We start from the raw sequence: 8,046 nt of genomic DNA, 5'->3' as shown, positions 1-8,046 counted from the left end.
GCTGTGTTAACTTCAGGTTGTAAGAAATAAATTTGCCAACACTAAGGATGCCAATAAACACATTGGCTTGGTTTGCGTGTAACACTAAACAAACTGCTGTATGGCTTAATGTGAATGAGTAAGGATGTTCCTGGAGCAAAAATCATAACTGCTTCTCTCGGTTCTGCCACACTACCCAGAGCCAAACCATAGTTTGATTTAACATTTGCAACAGTTGCAGCTGTTGAACTATGTTCACGAACAATTCCACACAGAGTGCATTGCAGTAATCTAACTTGGAGGTTGCCAGAGCATGGCTTGCTGTGGCCACACTATCTGATCTGTCCAGTGAGAGAGCCAGTGTGGTGTAGTGGTTAAGAGCGGTAGTCTCGTAATCTGGTGAACCGGGTTCGCGTCTCCGCTCCTCCACATGCAGCTGCTGGGTGACCTTGGGCCAGTCAAACTTCTGTGAAGTCTCTCAGCCCCACTCACCTCAGAGTGTGTGTTGTGGGGGAGGAAGGGAAAGGAGAATGTTAGCCGCTTTGAGACTCCTTAAAGGGAGTGAAAGGCGGGATATCAAATCCAAACTCCTCCTCCTCCTCCTCCTCCTCCTCCTCCTCCTCCTCCTCCTCCTCCTTCTTCTTCTCCTGCTTCTGCACCAAACAGGGCCAGGAAAGAGCCATGACCGCATGGAGAAGGGGCAGTGTGGAAGCGGTGCGAGGAATGACAGCTGGGAACCGCCAGGATATCCTCTGGTTCTTCATCCCTGGAGCTGGAGCCTCATCTCTGGAGGCGTGGCCCTCTGGAGGAAGCAGGATGCTGGGAATGGGAGCTGTCGGGAATGGTAGGTCCTTGACAAAGGACAGTTCCCAGGATTTCTTGTTGGAAGCCAAGACCGTGAAAGTGGTAGAAGAGGCCTTTGAATGTCCCGTGTGATGGATGCTCTCAACAGGAAGCCTGCCACTTTTGTGGGGGTTAGGTTCTGGGGATCGCACCTCAAACCAGAATATCATAGGGTCAAAACACATGGGGTTCAGGACTGGGTGGGATTGACAATGTCTCTTTTCCTGGACACCCACCTGCTTTCTGCTCCCTTTTTGATTCTTTAGATTTTTGGGCCAAGGACATAAGTTAAATGCATGCAAGTTAGATGCGCCAAAGTTGCAGGCCTTCTGTAATTGTCAAGGAATGATGGACACATGCAATTGCGAACCAGGGGAAACTTTGTAAGGTGAGTGAACAAGTTCACACTGCCAATCTCGCAAGAGCCGCCTCCTTGCGGGAATAAGGAAGCCAAGGAGAATCGGATGCCCCACAAGAGCATCTTGGATGAGGTGGAGGGAGTAATGCTTCTGAAAAGCACTTCCTGGAAGCCACAGGTGCGGAGAGTGTTGCTAGGACTCCCAAAACATGTTTCACAAGGATCCCTTCGTTCCCTCTGCCCCAGTACCTGAAGGTCGTCACGTCTCTGAATTAATAGAAAGAAAATCAAAGGGGGGGGGGTTCAAAGTGTGCTGGGATGAGGCCACTGTGAGTCAGCCCAAAGGGTGCTGTTGGGGTGTGTGGTTGTGCCTCCCCTTGTTCTGCATCTTGCTCCCCCGCCTGTTCCTTTAGCTGCTCGATAGAATCATAGCATGGTAGAGTGCAACCCAAGGGTTGTTTAGTCCAACGCCCGGCAATGCCAGGATCCTGCCCACAGCCAGCCCTGGCTGGGCTCCAAACTCCGACCATCTTCTTACCAGCCAGATGCACTGACCCCTTGCAATTCTGTATGGGGGTGGAGAAAGGGGAGAGAGAAACGTTTTGCTCTCTGTCCCTCAGGACATGGATAGGAGAGCCACGACATGCAGCCCTGTCAATATCTCAAGGGCCGTCACAGTGAGGAGAGAGGAAGCTTATTTTCTCCTGCTCCAGAGGCCCTCAGAACCTGAAGCCATGGCTTCAGACTACAAGAAAGGAGATTCTGACTCAACTTCAGGAAGAACGTTCTGACAGCAAGAGCTGTTTGACAGTGGGAGGAAATCCCTTGGAAGGCGGTAGACTCTCCTTCCTGGGTGGTTTTTCCGCAGAGGTTGGATGGCCATCAGCCATGGATGCTTTAGCTGAGATTCCTGCATTGCAGGGGATTTCGCCCAACTCTATGATCCTACGGTTTAAAGTGCATCCAATGAGCATTTAAAGCACATGACGTTGCCCAAATGATCCTGAGCATTGTAGCTTCCCTCTCACAGATCTACAATTCCCAGAACCCCTAAGAAACGCTGCTCATGGCAGAGAAACAGTTTCTATGCAAATGCAATTCTGGTTCTAAACGCAGCATAAGGGGTCTCTAAAGTATAGTGTATTTTAAAATGGGGTTTAAGAGTTTTTAGGGGTTTTAAAATGTTTTATGTAGTTTTATGTAGTTTTTATGTAGTCTTATGTAGTTTTGTAGGGACACGGGTGGCGCTGTGGGTAAAACCTCAGTGCCTAGGACTTGCCGATCGCATGGTCGGCAGTTCGAATCCCCGCGGCGGGGTGAGCTCCCGTCTTTCGGTCCCAGCTCCTGCCCACCTAGCAGTTCGAAAGCACCCCTAAGTGCAAGTAGATAAATAGGTACCGCTTTATAGTGGGAAGGTAAACGGCGTTTCCGTGTGCTGCGCTGGTGCCGGCTCGCCACAGCAGCTTTGTCACGCTGGCCATGTGACCCGGAAGTGTCTCCGGACAGCGCTGGCCCCCGGCCTCTTAAGTGAGATGGGCGCACAACTCTAGAGTCGGACACGACTGGCCCGTACGGGCAGGGGTACCTTTACCTTTATATGTAGTTTTGTGGTAGTTTCATGTAGTTTTTATGTAGTTTTAGGTAGTTTTTCAATTTCATTGTTCCGCACGGGACAATCACAATAAAGATATCGTTATCGTTATCGTTAAAACTACAATTCCTATGATCATTTGGGGGAAGACGCCTCCTTTTTGGAGCAGGGAGGAGAGCCTACAGCTCACTTCCCCCAATTTCCTAGGACCCAGGAACGGGAAGCTCAAGTGCTTCTAACAGGATGACTTCACAGAGCAGGGTGGATAAAATATTCTTCCAAAAGTTGGGTGCCTCCCCTCTCTCTGCCGAGTGGTGGCAAGAGTCCATGGGGTTCCAGGCTCTCACCTTTGGAGAACTGAGACATGGCAGAGACTGTTCTAGCTTTCAGAAAGAGTACAGCTGAGTCCTTTCAAGAGGGACTTGTCCTCCACAGCAGGGCAGCCAGTTGGATTCCAGAATTCTGGTGGAGAGTGACGATTGGAGGCGGCTTTGAAAGAGAGCTTGAATGGGGGGGGGGGGGAGGCAGTTGAGAGTTGGTTGAGAGTGGTGGGTTCTAGAAGGGAGGGGGCCAAAGCACGGCTTCCGATTGGCTGCAGGAGCTTCCTGCACTCAATCGGAAGCCGGGTCGGATGTTCGGCTTCCAAAGAACGTTCTCAAACTGGAACACTCACTTCCGGGGTTGCGGCGTTTGGGAGCCAAAACGTTCAAGTCACAAGGCGTTCGAGATCCAAGGTACGACTGTATGTTATTTTAAAGATTTTAATTTTTTTAAAAAAAATGCTTTCAGCTTTAGGTTTGTCTGTGCTGAATGTAATTGTCTTAAATAGATGCTGTGAGCTATCTTGAGCAGTTGTGGAAAGATTTTGAGTATTTTAAATAAACAAATGGCAGTGAGTTAATCCATCAGCAGGATCAGTACTCAGACCAAAAGACTCTGCAACACTCCCAAATTTTTGTCAGGATTACCGTATTTTTCGTCCCATAGGACGCACCAGCCCATAGGACGCACCTAGTTTTTTGGGGGGAAATAAAGGAAATTTCCCCCCCTTTATTTCCCCCCCAAAACCAGGTCGGGGAATCCAAACCAGGTCGGGGAACAGCGGGATGGCGGCGCTGTGCCTCCCCGCTGTCCCCCGAGCTTGTGGGGCTGCCTGATGTCTGGCTCCCCAGGCTGCGGATGTCTTCCCGAAGCGCCGGGCGCTCTTTCAGCGCGCCCTGCGCTCCGGGAAGCAGGCTGCTATCCGCAGCCTAGGGAGCCCTGCGGGAACTTCCGCAGGCTCCCCAGGCTTGCTGATAGCTTCCTGAAGCCTGGAGAGCGAGAGGGGTCAGTGCGCACCGACCCCTCTCGCTCTCCAAGCTTCAGCGAAAGCCTGCATTTGCCCCATAGGACGCACACAGATTTCCCCTTCATTTTTGGAGGGGGAAAAGTGTGTCCTATAGGGCGACAAATACGGTAACTTGCTAGGGCTGAGCCTTCAAATCTGCTTACATATTGCAGGGCTAAACACATTGGCAATTAAATGTATTTTTAACAAATTCTATACAGGAATTTATATATATATATATTAGGGACGCGGGTGGCGCTGTGGGTAAAAGCCTCAGCGCCTAGGGCTTGCTGATCGAAAGGTCGGCGGTTCGAATCCCCGCGGCGGGGTGCGCTCCCGTTGTTCGGTCCCAGCGCCTGCCAACCTAGCAGTTCGAAAGCACCCCCGGGTGCAAGTTGATAAATAGGGACCGCTTACTAGTGGGAAGGTAAACGGCATTCCGTGTGCTGCGCTGGCTCGCCAGAGCAGCGATGTCACGCTGGCCACGTGACCCGGAAGTGTCTCCGGACAGCGCTGGCCCCCGGCCTCTTGAGTGAGATGGGCGCACAACCCTAGAGTCTGTCAAGACTGGCCCGTACGGGCAGGGGTACCTTTACCTTTATACAGGAAAACCCCCAGTAATGAGCCCACCTAGTCCTAACATCTGGAACTAAGGACCTGGGTTTTCAGATCAGAGGATATGACTTCAGGTCTGGTTTTCACTTCTGCTCCTTTCCTTTCTTCTTGTTGAAAACAGCATCTTCAGGTATTCCAGTTGCTGATTGTGGTCCTACCCTGTCTTTTATCCGCACATATCTTCTCAGCGGAGGAACCAGCTTCATGAGTCACGGTTATAAGCCAATTTATTATGAAACCACTAAGAATTTCTTTTTAAACAAAGATCTCTGCTTGGGATGTAGTGATAAGTAGAGATGCTTTGAAAGTGAAACAAAACTAAGCAGTTCTCCCAGCACTGAGGCTCATCCACATGGAGACTAATTCTGTACATAAGATTTACAGTATGTTGTCTGCTTCATGTTGCATTTGTGATGTTCTGCTATGTCACTGTTATTTATTGTTTGTAAGCCGCTTTGCGATTCATGCGAATGAAAAGCAGCATAAAAATATACTTTATTGTGCTACAAAACAAACAAATAAATGGGGGAAAGTGCATCCATCGCCTCCACTGCTTGAGTTACACTGCTTGAGTTATCGCGTTTGAGTTACACTGAGCTGCTGGGTCATGTGAATAGGCCTAGGATCCTGCCTAAGTCACAGCCTGTGGAACCGAGCAGGGTTGAGTTGCATCGCGACGCGTCCCCTTCCCAGCGATCGGCCAGGCTCTCCCTGCCCGTCCAGTCTATGTCCTGCCCTTGGGGAGACCTTGCCTTGCCTCATGAGCAGCAGCACAGCTTTGAGCACGGCCGCACACACACACACACACACACACACACTGAAAGGGGTGACATTCGGCGCGCTGCCCACCCGTGACTGCCAATACATGGTCGGTTACCTTTATTACAGTGGTGCCTCGCAAGACGAAAATAATCCGTTCCGCGAGTCTCTTCATCTAGCGGTTTTTTCGTCTTGCGAATCAACCCTATTAGCGGCTTAGCGGATTAGCGCTATTAGCGGTTTAGCGGCTATTAAAGGCTTAGCGGCTTAGCGGCTAAAAGGCTATTAGTGGCTTAGCGGCTTAGAAAAAAGGGGGGGGAGCGAAAAAAAATCACAAGACTCGCAAGACGTTTTCGTCTTGCGAAGCAAGCCCATAGGGAAATTCGTCTTGCGAAGCAACTCAAAAACGGAAAACCCTTTCGTCTAGCGGGTTTTTCGTCTTGCGAGGCATTCGTCTTGCGGTGCACCACTGTATTCCAATTTCTGTATTTGTTATTTTAGATACTAAGTTTTTTGAAACGAAGATGTAATCGATCCTTGAGTAGGGCTTATGCACTGGTGAGAACAAAAATTTCTTTTCTCCTCCCCTCATCACTCTCCAAACATCTTCCATCTCTTTCCGTTATTACGTGTTTCCTCTGGCATAGGATTTGACTTATCCAATCGTTTATCTAATACCATATTGAAACCTCCTTTTGAATATCCTCCATTTCGTTAAACACTTTATCAAAAAAGCCCACCTGATTTTCATTAGGAGCATAAATATTAATCATAGTGTGTTCTTCCCTTGTCATTGTTCCCTGTATTAGAATGTATCTTCCTTCCAGCTGTTTTGGGACTACAGTTCCCATCATCCCTGACTACTGGTCCTGCTAGCTAGGGATGATGGGAGTTGTAGTCCAACAACAGCTGGAGACCCAAGTTTGGGAGAGCCTGATGACACCTTTCCTGCGCGCTAGAAAGGGCTACCGTAGGAAAGGAGTTTAATGCTTTCTGGGCATTTGCTTAGGGCGCACGCCTCTTTTAGCTCCAGCAGCCCTGGAAGTTACTTCCCGTGGTCTGGAAGCACTAAGGGCCATGAGCATGCGCACTGCGTCTTCTCCACACGCCGACAACCACAACAAACTCCCCCGCCGCTGCGTTTCCAGGGAGGAATCCGCGCCCGGGCACTTGCTTAGCCCCGCCCCCTTTCCTTTCCCCTCAGGCGGCGAGGCCTCAGCGTTCTAAAAACCCCGCATTCCCGCCCTCGTCGCTCGCCTGTGATGTCACAAGGCCGCGACTCGCAGAGGAGCGCGTTTTCCCATCACGGCGGCGGCGGCAGCTGAGGGCTCGCCGAGCTCCGCGGGGCGCCCGTTTTTCGCGCCGCCCTTCAGCGGGGATGGGGTGAAGAGAGGCAAATACGGACGGGCGGCAGCGGGCGGGCGGTTCGCGTCGCCGTGAAACACCCCGGAGCGACGGGAGGCCTGTTCGGTATGGGGCGTTGCCATGGAAACCGTGATGGGGGGGGAGCGGGTGCGCCAGGCGTTATGGAGGGGGAAGCGCCCGAGTCTCGACCCAAGAAGCTCTTCCCGCCTTCTTCGTTCTAGGTGGTATGGGGGCCTCTCAGGGTGGTGCAGGGTTGGCACTCAGCACAGGCTGAATTGGAGCCCTGGTGTTACGTCCTAGTGAGCCCTGGCTCCTTTTAAGCTCCATTAACTGCCCCTTCTTCTTCTTCTTTTTTTTTTTAAAGGAAGGTCTGTTTTTTGGGGGGGCAGGGGCGCACTTCGGTAATATGGAGACCAAAAGGAGGCAGCTTTTTTCGGGGGGGGACACACACACAAGGAGCCCCTATGTTGCTTTGACTGTATACTTTATATTTGACATATATATATATATATATATATATATATATATATATATATATATATAGTTTTAAAATGGATACATTTATGCCAGGATAGCAAAGCAACCAACCAACCAACCAACATACAAACAAACAAACAAACAAACTATAAATTGACAAACAGACAATAGCAATATATGAAACAACACAATTCTTATAGCTAACATTATTTGTACTCCCAATGATGTGAATGATTGTAAAACTTGTAAAACAAGAAATTACTTCCAATTAGTCTCGCTGTACTTTATCTGTTGATTATCTTATACCGCACAGTTACATATTTCTTATATAGCTTCTGTTAACTTCCCTACAAGCTTATATTTATACAATGCAAGGTTCAGTCTAATTCTGCCAAGAAGTTTCCTTTTATACCGTAATTTTTAAAGTATTCTTTAAAAATTATCCAATCCTTATAGACTATTTGTTTTGTTTGGCCTCTTATCCTTCCTGTCGTCTTTGCTAGCTGCAGGTATTCTACCATTAGGATTTGCCAATCCACCGTGTTAGGTATTGCTGTATTTTTTACTTTCTTCAGTAATGTTTAATTCTGGATTGTTTTATTGATGTTTTAATGTGCTGTAAACCGCTTTGAGGTTTTTCTTAAAAATATAAAGCAGTATAGAAATGAAATTAGTAATAATAATAATAATAATATGGTACCGTGAGCGAGGAGGGCAAACTTCTCCCCCACC

General features: G+C 49.1%; 1 protein-coding gene across 2 annotated transcripts in view; it reads left to right on the top strand.

Moving 5' to 3' along the window:
• The first annotated feature begins 6,655 nt into the window (after positions 1-6,655).
• TUBGCP6 (tubulin gamma complex component 6) overlaps positions 6,656-8,046 on the top strand; it is a 33,907-nt gene continuing 32,516 nt past the window's right edge. For both annotated transcript variants that reach the window (XM_028747551.2, XM_028747550.2), the window contains exon 1: positions 6,656-6,942. The gene's annotated coding sequence lies outside the window, so the exon portion shown is untranslated. The remainder of the gene's footprint in view (positions 6,943-8,046) is intronic.

Source organism: Podarcis muralis, chromosome 10 (assembly GCF_964188315.1).
Source record: "Podarcis muralis chromosome 10, rPodMur119.hap1.1, whole genome shotgun sequence".
NCBI classification, from domain to species: Eukaryota; Metazoa; Chordata; class Lepidosauria; order Squamata; family Lacertidae; genus Podarcis; species Podarcis muralis.
Note: the sequence above shows the minus strand (reverse complement) of the source record. Positions and strands in the feature narration are given on the sequence as shown.